Below are 14,940 nucleotides of genomic sequence, written 5' to 3'. Positions count from 1 at the left end.
CCGGTGAAAGGGGAGTAACCTATCTCATCTTGTTTTTTCTTTTTGTATATACTTGTTTAGTTTCTTTTGTTTCTATTTTTTCTGTTAAGTAGGATGTGTATACTTGTTTATAATTCTTTCTTTGTTAGGATGTGTATAGTTTTAATTTTATTTTTTTTGTTAAGTAGGATGTGTATAATTAAATTTGTTTGATAGGATGTGTATATATATTCTTTATTGTTGTTTTGTTTCTTTGTACATATTATCTTGGTTAGTTTAGAATGTATAGAACTGTTATTTATTCTTTCTTAGCTTAGGATGTGTATACATAAATAATGTAGTGTAGGATGTGTACATTCATTCATTGATCATTCTTTCACAATAAATTTTTCTCCTGCATGACTTGATCATCTTAGGAATTGTGATAACTTAGTTATCTAAGTTTGTCGAGTTTTAGAGGTTCATAGACATGAAAGAGTTTTTGGATTACGTGAGGATGCAACTTAGTGATAGATTTTACCTTAAATAGTTGAAATGATGACTTGTTTTTACCTAGTGAGGACTGAGCCTGATTTTCATTTGTTGTGTGGCACTTAGGGTAAATGTTACGCTAGAACTTGCTCTAATTCTGTCGAGGTCACATTACCATGAGGTTGCATAATTTCATGAAGGTTATTCTTTTATTCTTTTATTCATTCATTCTTTTCTCTTAGTATAGGTTATCGAATAATCCATCTATAGTTGTCATTTCTTTTTCCTTACCATCTCTTTCATTTCTTTTCCTTGGATATGGGAACCTTGAATGCTGAGATGAGAGTTTTGCCAGGGACGGACAAAAGTTTAAGTGTGGGGGTGTGATTAGAGAGTTCACCATTTACAGACTATCATTTTGCTTGTAGATAGTTTTTTATTTTTTTTATTTTATGGTATTTTATTTTTTATTTTATTTTATTCATTTGTAGATAGGTTCAAAAAAAAACAAAAAAAAAAAAAAAAAATGAAAAAAGGAAAAAAATAGAAAAATAGAAAAAAAAATTAAAGAAAAAAAATATCCGTTGAAAAGAAAAAAAAAAAAATTCTGTGAAAAAAATAAAAATAAAAATAAAAATTTGAGTTGGTGAGATTGTTTGGGATAGTTGGTAGTAAGTTTTTGCACTTTTTATTTTTCCTACTAGAGTTTTATTGTATATGGTTAAGTGTAGGGAAGGTTAGAGTTGTTTTATTACTACTAGCTCACCCCACACTAGCTTCATTTTATATCTACTGGGCATTATTTTAGTGACTCATCTATGACGTATATCAGATTTCCCATGTCTTCCACTTATATTCTTGATTCTATTTTTCTCCATTCTTTACCCTTACACATTATTTTCTTTCCATTATTCATTATTCATTATTTTTTATTCATTATTCATTATTCTTTTGCAATAAACCTTTATGAATTATGCGATTTTATGCATATGATAGTGGTGGAGATTAGAAGAAGAGCAAGCCTATGGTAGTACATGAACCATAAGTAGCTTGAGAGAGATCCACCATTAACACGATTATGAGGATGAGCGACCACACACTATTTATCCTGTGAGATTTTTTGTGTCATCATTCTCAATTTATTTAGGGTGGACTGAAATTGTTATTTTGGTTGAACCATGTAAAACTTGAGTTCTGGATTGCTTGGGTTTCTAAGATTTGACACTCTTATGTAACTGGTTGTTGTAATTTTTTGATTTGATTAATATTGCTAGGGTGAAAAATAATGTATATTAGTTTACTTTCACGAGATGTGAAAGAATAAGTGTGGGGGATTTGATAACTGACATTTTTACATATTTAATTGGAGTTATTTTAGATCGATTTGACCATATTTCATGACATAAATAGGGTTTGTTGGGCTGATTATTTATCTAGATGCATTTTTTGGTGTTATTATAATTTTTTATTAATTTATGGAATTTAAGAATATTAATTTATTGTAATTTATTTTGCAGGAAATTCAATTTGGAGAAAATCAATTCTGATTCGAGTCTGACTCAAATCGGATTCAATTGACTTAATCAGATTGAAGAAAATCAAGTTCAATTGAGATGATGAGTTAGGGTTTTATGCATTTTAATCGATTCATTTTTGGGTTTTTGCATGAAAATAAATTATTTAATGAATCGATTTGATCATATTTGTCCTATATTGCATAATCTGAAGCTTGATTATAATTTTCATGATTTAATGGTAATTTTTGCATTAATTGGGTTTTAATTGATTTTAGGGTTCAAATCGGATCAAACTCGAGCTCAATCGCGGTCAAATCGAGCCAATTTGCCCAAATTGATCAAGCCAACATGGAGGACATGACCTAGATCAAGCCCGATCAAGATCCCTCAAATTTTTGGAAGCCCTAAGCTGCCCTAAAGCCCCAGATCAAGCTGCACCATCAGATCAAGATCAACGGCTGAGATTAATTGATTAATCAGCCGTATAAAACCAGCAACTTAATCGATGAACAGTGGCTGCGCCACTGTTCATCGTCCCCCCGCGACGCGACGCACCCCTGCTCGACGAGCGTACGCACAGGCAGTCCCGTCCACCCAAACCTTTTCCATTGCAATCCTTGATCCACGAGGAGTCCAAGCCGGTCGATTGGGTATATTCCGGCAGCTGGAAGAGGCGCGACGGCGAGGGTTTCACCGGCGGCCACCCTGTTTTCGCGTGTTCCGGCCATCCACAGCACAATCCGAAGCCGCGATTCCTTTGAGGGGTTCTCCTAGGATCGTGGAGCTTCCTTGTATCATCAGCAAGCATCATCGGAGCAAGAAGAAGACACGGAATCCAGTTTTTGCCAGCTGAAACAGCTTCGCACAGCTCTGTTTTGTTCGGAGAGGGTTTCTTCGGGCTTTTCATGGTGCTGGCAGCGAGCAAACCACACCAGAGACCATCGTTCTCCAAAGGATCATTGAAGCCACATTGTGGATTCACCAGCTTGTTTGACACCAAGTTGAGGAGAACAAATGGAAAAGGGAAGGGTTGGATGAGTTTATGTTTTCTGATTTCTGCATTTGTTTCTGTATTTCATTTCTGAAATTGTTTCTGAATTAATTCATTTTCATTCATTATCTAATTGTTAGCAACCTTGTTTTAGTTTTGAATTTAATGTTGTTGTTTAATTGAACCGTTAGATTTTTTTGCTTGATTGCTTTCTGAAAGCCATTTCTGATTTGAAAGTTACCATCTGAATTACTGTTCCGTGCCAATAGTTCATTTGCACTTTCCGTGCCAAATTGTTCGAATCATCAGTGTGAATTAGGTTTTAATTTTTGCTTTACTTTTTGTTTAATTGTCAATTTAGTTGTTTGCCAAGTTACTGTTTCGTTCCAAGCCAATTTGCAATTGTTTGCCAAGGCAATTTTTGTTTAGTTAATTTGAGCTTAGTTTTGCATTGGTTGATTTCAGTTGTAGTTGCCATGTTTTTTAGCTTTACATTTGATTAGTTAGTTTTAGTTTAAATTTTTAATTTGTTTCTTTAGTTGTTTGGATTGCATGTTTAGGGTTTTTCTAGGTTTCATGCTTGCATTAGGATTAGGTTAGTGATTTGCATTTTTTTTTTTTTCATTTATTTTACTGATTTTCATTTACATTTCATTTCAAAAACACCAAAACCCCCATTTTTATAGAAAACCCCAAAAATACGACACGAAAGCTCAATTTAAACAATTTTCTACTAGTCCTTGGAAAAATACGACTCGAGGCCCCTATACTTCATTTATTTGTATTTATTATGGGTTTTCGATAAATTTATAAATTCTAATTTGCAACCCTACTCGTGACACATTGCAAATCTAGGGTTGTCAAATTTTGGCGCCGTTGCCGGGGAATAACTAGTAGGAATTGTTTGATTTGAGCTTATGAATAATCTCTTTTACTGTTACTTGGATCATTGTTGGGTTCTAAAATGTATGAAAATTCTTTTTATCAACAACCATCTTATCAACAATCTGAACAGCAAAATTTTTATTTGCAGGAACCTTATCAAGGTTTTCAGGAACATTTCAAGGTGGACAACCTCAAAATCAAATCCAACAGCCTTATCATGGTTTTCAACAAGTTGATCCACAATTTCAGCCCCAATTTCAGAATTTTCAGCATCATGATCAGAATTTTCAGCCTCCGTATCAACATCAACAAAATTTTCAGCAACCCTACAACAATTTTCAGCCTCAATACCATCTTTCACAGCATCAAAACAATCAATTTCAGCAAGCACAATTCCAGCCTTCAAACCAGAATTTTTCACAGCCTTATGGTGGCTTCCAACAGCCCCTAAATCAAGGTTTTCAAGGCACAAATTTTCAGCAACCTCCCTTGAACTTTCAAGCAAGTTTTCAACATCAAAATGCTTCTTTTCAAGCCCAAAATCAATGCCAATCATCATTTTCTCAAAGCGGACAGATTTGTAATCAAATTCAGCAGCCCATCTATTTTCAAGATCAGCAAAACTCATACTCAAACCAAGATGAATATGAAAATTCTATTGAGTTTATTCAACAACAACAAAGGCTTGAGGAGATGATGCAACAAATGCTACTGCAAAACAATCTCAACAAAGGGCTGCTACAACCTTGCAAAATCTTGAGAGGCAACTTGAACAACTTGTAAATAGCATGAATCAAATACAAGCTCAAAGATCAAGCACTCAAGAATCAGAATTTTATGAAGAAATTTCAGCAACTCCTTCTCCCACACAAATCAGCCCCGAAATGGATTTTACAGCAATTAATTGTGAACAAAATTCAAGAAACACAAAGGCACAGGTTGATTTCATTTTGGATGATGGAGAGGATACATTGGTTATTCAGAAAGTTGTTCTGGAACCTAGTCTTGAGTCATTTATAGTTGAAGATGTTCAAATGGGTGTAGGGGATTGCACTGAGCCCCAGGGACCACCACTTTTGATTGAGGTATCAGAGGATTTTGAGGATACATGTATAAGTGTAGGGGATTGCATGGAGGCAATACCCCAAGAATCACTTCCAGTTAGTATACATTCACTTGAGTTAGAGCAGGAATCCTCATCTGAGGAGGATGAAGTTGTGGAGCCACACAGTCAGCAATTAGGGCTTATTTGTGATCACTCCAGTATTTGCCATGCTTCAGGTACCTCCTATTCATCCATGGATAGTATTCATGCCCATCATTCAGAAAATGTCATAGAGGTACCGGTATTTGATTTTGTTGGATGTGAGTCATTTCTTTATGCATGCCCTACACATTTTGATATTGTTATTTCTGCTCTTTCTTACTCCACATGCGTGTGGAAGATGGGTTCTATCTTTGGCCTTGCAGATTTATTTGAAAAATCAGATTGCACACTTCCAAGGTTGATAAAGTCTCCATTAATGCTGAACAAGGCCCCAACATTTCAAGCAACAGTCGAGCTTCCAATGTGGGTGCTCCATCTGAATCATCTCCGACCACCAGAGAGAATATTTGAAGAGATTATGTCAGAAGGAAGATCTTTTTCATCACCCACTGCAGTTCCACCTCCAGGGTGGAAGATATTACTGAGTCGACTTCGACCACCTGAGACACCATCCAAGGAGGTGAAGAATTTTGAAGAAAGCAACTCAGCACATTCATGGCCATATTCTAAAGTTGCTTACCTCTCCCCGATCCATTCCATTACCGGCGTGGATTTTATTACTGAATCTTCTACAACCGCCAGGACTCAGGGGAGTTTGTTCCAACTTTGCACTTTCTTTTCATTGTTAATACCATATGTAGTTTTTATTTTGCATTTTTAGTTTAAATCAGTAATAAATTTCATTTTCATGAGCATTTTTAGTTAAATAAAATTGTGAATTCATTGCATGCATGGTTTAGGGTAGGGAATAAATGTATCCCCCCTAGGACTTCTTTACATCATGTTAGAAGCTCTTGAAAGAGAATTAAATTTGATTGATTATTCTAGGAATTTAAGTCCATGGATGAACACTTTTGAATGCTTGCATGACCCTTAGTAATGGAACCTAGAATGATGAAATTGAGAAAATGTGATTTTTATACCTAGTGAGGTTAACCATTTTGTGTGATGCACTTAGGTGATTGCCACACTAGAACTTGCTTGTTTTCTTTCAAGGCTACAATATCTATGATGGGTCCACATTTATTTAGGTTTTAAAATTTTCCCCCATAAACCATACAATTCCATGCTTTATCCATGTTTAGCCATTTTCAATTGATATTTTTCACCCCCATTTTCGGTTCAATTTTCATGCTCTCTTGGACATGGGTATTTTCCTTTGCCCAATGTTATTAATGTTCCTTTGCCCGAGACGGTCAATGATTTAAGTGTGGGGGAGGAGGTAAATAGAATTTCAGCTTTATTTTTTCAGCCAATTCCTACACTTTTTGAGCTACTGATCCGAATTTGAATTGCACAGAACTTTGCATGGTTATTAGCATTATCAATCAAGCTTCATTATGGAAAAAGAATGGAGGCAAAACAGCAAGAAACAAGAGAGAACAAGCAAAGTTTCAAACTCAATTTCAATAATTTTCAGAATTAAGCGTGCCAATGATACATTGAAATTGTGGTTTCATGTGAAGTGAATTTTGGTTTCTGATGATTGGATGCTATTTCTTATCTCTTGTGAAATCTAAATGTGAAAGGATTGGGCTTGATTTCAAAGGAAAAACAAAAATGGCACATTTGGTGGGTTTTGAAGAAAAATGAAGAAAAGAAAAGGAAGGTTTGTATCAAGGAAGGAGAACCTCATGGAGTTTGACTCATCCTTGGTTCATGGAATCTGAAAAACACACTGAAACAAATGGAATACAAGAGAAAGAAGTTAGAAAGGAGGGCAAGGTTCATTGATAGCATTTAATTATGCCCATGTCTACCACTAGCATTTAATTTCTTAGTTGAATTTCTTTTCTCTTGCATTTCCATTTCTAAATTCTTATTTCATTTGTCTAAGTTCATGTTCTCTTTATGTTTTCATTAAGCCCAATAGATGTGGATTCCAAATTAAGAATGGTAGTGGAGAGTAGAAAACAAGCAAGCTTATGGTAATGCATGAACTTGAGTTGCTTGAGTGAGCTCCATTTCCTTTGATCATGAATTAGAATTTAGGATGAGAGCCACTGATTTTATTCACTGAAAATAACCTCGTGAGATTTAGTGTGATGCATTTACCTCAATTAATCATGAAGGGTGAAACTTACTATGTGGTTAACCGAGTACAAGGGTCTAATCCATGGGTTTAAGCTTTTGAGACTTTACAACTTAGATAATTCCCTTTTAATTGTTTCTAATCATGATTGAGAATGATCTAGAGGGGGTACGATCTTAGTTTATTTTGTTGACTTGAGCGAGACGCTCAAGGGTAAGTGTGGGGGAATTTGATGAGTTAGGGTTTTATGCATTTTAATCGATTCATTTTTGGACTTTTACATGAAAATAAATTATAAAATGAATCGATTTGATCATATTTGTCCTATATTGCATAATCTGAGGCTTGATTATAATTTTCATGATTTAATGATAATTTTTGCATTAATTGGGTTTTAATTGATTTTAGGGCTCAAATCGGATAAACTCGAGCTCAATCGCGATCAAATCAAGCCAGCCAATTTGCCCAAATTGATCAAGCCAACATGGAGGACATGACCTAGATCAAGCCCGATCAAGATCCCTCAAATTTTTGGAAGCCCTAGACTGCCCTAAAGCCCTAGATCAAGCCCTGACCATCAGATCAAAATGGACGGTCCAGATTAATCAATTAATCAGCCGGTATATAAACTCAATTTTAATCGATGAACAGTGGCTGCGCCACTGTTCATCGTCCCCGCACGCTCCCTCTGCTCGGCGACGTACGACCACGGCAAGTCCCATCCTTCCAAATCTTTTCCATTGCAATCCTTGATCCACGAGGAGTCCGAACGCCGGTCGATTGGGTATATTCCGGCAACTGGAGGTGGCGCGACGGCGAGGGTTTCACCGGCGGCCATCACCCCTGTTTTCTAGTGTTTCGGGCATCCTGCTGCGCAATCCGAAGCCGCGAGCCATCTGGAGGGGTTCTCTGAGGATCGTGGAGCATTCCTATATCATCAGCAAGCCAATCGGAGCAAGTGAAGCACGAAATCCGGTCTTTGCCAGCTCAAATAGCTCGTGCACCTCTGTCAGGCCGGAGAGGGTTTCTTCGGGTTGTGGATGGTTCGGGCAGCGAGTAAACCACACCAAAGACCATCTTCAAGCTTCCAAGGGATTCAAGAGCTTGTTTGACACCAAGCTAAGGAGAACAAGAGGAAAAGGGAAGGCTGGATGTTTATTTAGCTGTTTTGAACATTTCAATTTCTGAAAGTTTCAAGTTTTTAAACTTGTTTTCATCTAGCCATTGTTGTGTTTGATTTTTTGTTAAGTCCATTGGATTTTGTAGTTTTAACTTGCAATTTAAGTGTTCATCAATATGCATTTCTGGTCGGGTAAGTTTCTGATTTCTTTAACACTGTTCCGTGCCAATTTGATATTCCTTGTATCAGTTTGATGAATTTGAGTAGGTTTAATCAGTGGATTTCATGTTATTTGATTAAGATTAAGTAGTTTCATTGCATAATTGCTTTATGAGCTAGATTTTACTTTCCTTTGTTCTCTAGTTGCATTTCATGTTTCAATTTTTTTTACTTCAATGCTTTGACGATGTTGTTTAGAGTTTGCATTAGGGTGTGGTTTATTTTAGAGTTTTATTGCTAGATCAGTGACTTGCAATTTTCATTTACTTCCAAATTTTAATTTGCATTTCATTTCAAAACACCAAAACCTCCCATTTTTATAGAAAACCCAAAAAGAACGACACACAACGAAAGCTCAATTCACGCAATTTTCTACTAGTCCTTGGAAAAATACGACTCGAGGTCCCTATACTTCATTTGTTTGAATTCTTCGTGGGTTTTCGATAAATTTATAAATTCTAATTTGCAACCCTGCTCGTGACACATACATTGCAAATCTAGGGTTGGCAAAACCCTAGCTCTAGAGGAAGGGACTGCTTTTTTTCCTCGCGAGCTCCGTCCCGTCTTTGCATTGTCGTGACGACATCCTCTGTTTTGGGAGGTTTCTTCCACGCGCGAACGTTGCCGGCCGCAAGGGAGACGATGGACGGAAATCCTTGAAGTCGGGCCGCTGTCGCATTCCTACCTCGGCCGAATTCTCCCGCATGATGGTTTAGTTGTCTGAATAGAGCTCGTAGATGGGAGGAGAGAATCAGCGTTCTTTGTCAGCACTGCTCCCTCACCGGAGTACAGAGTTCTTCCCGAGCACCGCTCCCTCACTAAAGCACAGCGGCGCACTACCCCTGCTTCCCGATCGTGCCTCTCCCCCTTCTTCCGTTTGCTCTGTTCGCGGGAGCCATGGTGGACCGCCGGCCCTTTTGTTTTGGCCATGTAGGAGAGAAACAGGAGATGCCCTATTTTCGGCCGTGTAAGGAGGGAGTGATTGTATTAGGGTTTTCAGGATTTGTTATTCAATTGTTGGAAATTATTTTCAACCATCGGATAGTTTTTCGATTGTTGTCAATCAATCCTCGGTCGTCCGATGACTGTTTGTCAATTTCGTGGAAGCTTACGAAGCTTCTGAAGATTGTTCCATCATTGTCAGAAAGAGTTTTCGATTATTTATCCTAATTCGGTGGTTAATAGTTGACCACCGAAAAACTATATCTGGAATACGATTCTCGGTGATAATTCGAAAGCCCCAGAAATGATCGCGACAAATGTTGTTGCGTGGTTTCTGGAATAAGGCTTCTCTCGATTCGATTGTCATCGATTATCAGCTAGTATCAAAGACGATGACGCGACTCGTAGCTTCTGAAGCCGTCCAGACGAGAGCTTGGCGTAGATCACCAGTAGAGGTGGGACTTCGATGAGGACCGCTCGATTGATACCAACACCGCTCAACGTCATTGCGAGGTACACGTTTAGAATAATTTACTATTCTGTAAATATTAATTTCCTACCATGCCTTGTACATGTTATTTCCTATTTTGTCATGCGTGTATTGTGATAATAATTAGCTTAATTATCTATATATTTTCACTGTGCATGTTTGTGAAACGTGTAAACACGCGTATTGTACCGGGGTGATCCCAACAGAAGAAGTCAATGCTATAGAGCAGCAACCCTTCTTCCTCAAGCCGCCTGAGCGATTTCTTTCTTCACAATCCGCCGTCGTCGTCCCCTACCTTCTAAAGCCTTTCGACAGTAAGAGAGATCGGAAAAAAAAACCCTATCCCTGGCTTGTTCCTTCCTCCCTATCACAAATTCTTACGGAGTGAGGTAAATTCCTTGTTGATCCAGTTGGGTTTTTGTTGATTTTGTGTTGCTTTGAGATTTAGTTGGTTCTGTTGGAATGAGAATGGTTGTGTTCTGCTTTGTTGGTAATTAATAGAGGTGGCTATTGGATTTTGGATTTTAGACGAATTAATTGGAGTGTTAGAACTTTGTTAGAATTCTGTTTGGATTTAGGGTTTTCGATTGGGTTGGATTAGTTTGCTGTTGGTTTTGGCATTAAACTGGCATGATTTGGATTAAGGTTTGCTTATAGTTAAACAATCTTAATTAGATAATTAATGATTCGGTTAAAATATTAATTAGTTTAATATTTAGTTAATAATTGATTAAATCAATTAAATTAGATCAATTGGAAATGATGAGTTGATTTAGGTTAAGGTTAACTCTTGATTCGGTTGAGTGTTTAGATTAGGTTAATTTAATGATTTTGGTTAAGTATGGATTTAACTTAATCGGGTGTGTGTGATGAATGGTGTTAACTAGACTTGGTTGGGTTAATTCGGCCAAGTTGAGTTAATTGGATTTGGGTTAAGTTAGTGTTTGATCTGGTTAAGGTTAACTGGAGTTTAGTTGGACTTGGTTGAGTTAGTCTAGATTTGGTTGGGATTTACTTCGTTGTAAACTTTAATATAATATTGTATTTAGAGGGTATTGCATTTTTAAAATCTGCAGGACCTTGATTGTGGATCCTGTTAAACGGAGAAGTTATTATTTTGACATGCGTCTTATTAGGTGGGTACTCCTGTGATTGGTCAATACAGGTCTTTTCATAATGCATGATTTAATATAAATTCATTATTATTATCCTGTTGCTATTCTTATGACATTTGTTACTTGATTCATTGCTTGACACTTACTGTTGACCTTGATATGATCTGTTTATCCTCAATATAGTCTCATTAATTGTTATTAATCTATGATGCCTGTTTTGCAACTGCCACCCCATGACTCCATACCTCTATATATATCCTTTCTCCCCTAACTTAACGATGGTTAGAGTTTTGGAGAGAAAAGAGGGTCTTTACAAATCTGGTCCCTGGTTCCTACTCCATCTTCTTCTTCGGAAGAGATATTACACCATCTAAGCTTGTGGAGGAAAGGGCCAGAAGCATCAGATTTTCTCGCAGCCTGGTAATCGTCTACGAACTCGATGGCAGGAGGTAAATTCGATTTTTCTTCCGCTGTATTTACTTGATGCCTCATGTTGTTTTAGTTTCTAACATTTGGTATCAGAGCAATTAAAATACCTCTGCCTCAATTTTTGAATCTGTTCAAAATGTTCTATTCTTCGTTTACAAAATGTTTGTTTTCGTTTACAAAACGAAGAACAGAAATATTTTTAGGCTGAATCTGTTTACAAAACAAAAGAACAGAATTAAAATTAGTTTCCAACTTATCTGTTCTTCCCGATTCCCTATTCTTCCCGATTCTCCATTTTGGCCGACGTTGCAAGCGGCAGCGATCCGCGATTTCTCTGTTCAGCCGATGTTGCAAGCGGCAGCACTGATATATGTGAACAGTGCTATTTTGGCCAAAGTCACGAGAACAGCACACATGTGTTGTCCTCGGCAGCGCAGGCAGTCTCGGGCTGCTGGCGTCGGCGGCAATCGATGTCCGCAGAAGGGGCTGGTTTTGTCTCCGCAGCAGGTCGCAACAGTAGCCGGCAAGGCTGGCGCGTGCCCTGCACCGGCGAAGCAGGGCACTGGCGAACCTAATGCGGCAGCCGCTTCATTTTGGCCGCTTCATAACCGGCGATGTCTGTGCAAGCGGCGTGCAGGCGAAGGTGAACACGGGAATTAGGAAAGTGGGGAACGTGGATTTTGATCAGATTTTAATTAAAAAAAAAAAAATTATATGGGCTGGTGGCCACTCGGCCGATCAGATAACTCCCATGGTGCTACAGTGCTTACGGCACTGTAGCGGCCAGAAAATAAAAAAAAAAAATATTTTTTTTTGAGAATTAAAATTAATTGAAATTAATTAGCCATATTGATTTCTCAATTAATTATAGCAAATAACACTGTGTTTAAAGTACAGTAACGGCTAAAAAGCAGAAATAATAATAATATGTATGAAATAATAATGATTAATTATTATTATTATTATTATTTTGTTGGGTTGGATTCCAATTGTGCTTAATTGAAATTCATGTTTTTTGTAACTCAATTAATTAGAATTTATTGTAAGTCTAATTAATAAAATTGGGTTAGAATATTGGAATCATTCCAATTAAAATTATTGCATAAAGTTTGTCAATAATTTTTAACTTGAATATTTCAAGTTTTGATCCTAATAATTTTAATTTAAGGAGTAGCCACAGCATCCTTAGAAAATTAAAATTATATTTCGTTATGGGATCATATTGAAATAATTAATTATTAAAATATGATAAATTTTATCCCACAGGAAAATTTATTATATTTTATATGATTAATTAGGATAAAATATCAATTTATGTTTTCTAATTTACCCACAGGGATTAGAAATTAAGGGCATAATTTGATGATTTTATCATATTGTTATATGAATCTAATTGAATTAATGCTTCAACCCACAGGTAAGTTTTATGTCAGTAGATTCATAATTTAGACATATTTTACATTGGTAGATATGTCATGTTGTTTAATTAGCTTCAAATTTTGTAACATGAGTGTGGTTATTTATTTTTGTAGTTTGTCAGCCTGTTAATTTCTCTGATATGATATGTGATGTTCCTGAGCTCCGAGGGGACAATTATAAAATCTGGAAGGAGAGAACTCTCCTTCATCTAGGGTGCAAGGACATTGATTACGCCATAAGGAAGGATGAACCGCCTCCTGAAAATGTTGCTCTTTATGAAAAATGGGAGCGATCTAATCGCCTCTCAATAATGTTCATAAAGACCAAAATTTCAGATGGCATCAGGGGTTCCCTTGAGCATTATGACAATGTTCGTGACTTGTTGAAGGCCATAGATGATCAATTTGTGTCTTCAGACAAGGCTTTAGCAAGCACCTTAATTCACCAGTTCTCATCCATGAAGCTAAGTGGGATACGCGGTGTACGTGACCACATTATGAGGATGAGAGACATTGCGGCTCAATTGAAGAGACTTGAGGTTGAAATGTCTGACTCTTTCCTAGTGCATTACATTCTCAACACTTTACCACCGCAATATGCCCCATTTAAAATCTCTTATAACACACATAAAGAGAAATGGTCAATTAATGAACTTATGACCATGTGTGTTCAAGAGGAGGGTAGACTTGCAATGGAAGAGGGTGAGAAGGTGAATTTCACTACACCTGGAAAGAAGAAGATATTTCAAGCCAAGAACAAGGGCAAGATTCCTGCCAAAGGGGACATTCAGAAAAGTTCCAAATGTTTCTTCTGCAAGAAGAAAGGGCATTTGAGGAAAGATTGCACCAAGTTCAAACAGTGGCTTGATAAGAAAGGTACTCAACTCTCTTTTGTCTGTTATGAATCTAACATGATTGATGTTACTCATGACACATGGTGGATTGACTCTGGTTCTTCAATCCATGTTACCAACTCCTTGCAGGGCTTGCAAGACCTACGGAAACCAGTGGGAAGTGAGTGTTACATTTATTCTGGAAACAAAATGTCCTCACATGTGGAAGCCATTGGCATTTGCAAGCTTATTTTAGATAGTGGTTTTATTTTAAGTTTGGAAAAGACATTTTATATTCCTGGTTTTGCTAGGAATTTAATTTCAGTTTCAAGACTTGTATCTGTTGGATATTCCTTTAATTTTTCAAATTCATCTTTCAGTATTTCTAATGGATCTGAAATTATTGGATGTGGTACATTGTCTGATGGTCTTTTCCGTCTTAATTTAGAAAATGATAATCACTATTCTTCTATGCATGTTGGGGTTAAACGATGTGTCATTAATGAGAGTTCCACTTTAGTACTTGTATATACTGCATTAAAGGTAAGCAGACTAACAAGTCAAAGAAAAATGCCAAGAGAAGTTCTCAATTGTTAGAAATAATTCATACAGATATTTGTAGTCCCTACATAGAATCATACCGTGATAAGTATTTCATCTCCTTTATTGATGATTATTCTCGTTACATGTATCTCTACTTATTAAACAGCAAAAGTGAAGCACTTGATGCTTTCAAAACTTTTAAGGCTGAAGTAGAGAAACAATGTGACAAACAAATTAAGATCGTAAGATCTGATAGAGGAGGAGAATACTATGGTAGATACACTGAGAGTGGACAAGCTACCGGTCCATTTGCAAAGTTTCTTCAAGATTGTGGGATTGTTGCCCAATACACCTTACCTGGTTCTCCAGATCAAAATGGTGTAGCTGAGAGAAGAAACCGAACTTTAATGGACATGGTGAGGAGCATGCTTGCTAGCTCCAAACTTCCTAGGTCCTTATGGACTGAGCCTTAAAGACGGCAGCGTACATATCTAACCGATTTTAACGAGCTGTCCAAAAGACACCTTTTGAATTGTTTAAAGGTTGGGAAACCGAGTTTGCGACATCTACGCGTTTAGGGTTGCCCAGCCGAGGTGAGGATTTACAATCCACATGAAAGGAAGTTGGATCCGAGGACCTTAAGTGCATATTTTGTTGGTTATGCCGAAAGATCCAAAGGTGCTCAATGC

Source organism: Curcuma longa, chromosome 8 (assembly GCF_044706935.1).
Source record: "Curcuma longa cultivar G26 ecotype Majalengka, Jawa Barat chromosome 8, ITB_CL_G26_1.1, whole genome shotgun sequence".
NCBI classification, from domain to species: Eukaryota; Viridiplantae; Streptophyta; class Magnoliopsida; order Zingiberales; family Zingiberaceae; genus Curcuma; species Curcuma longa.
This window is presented reverse-complemented; position numbering follows the sequence as displayed.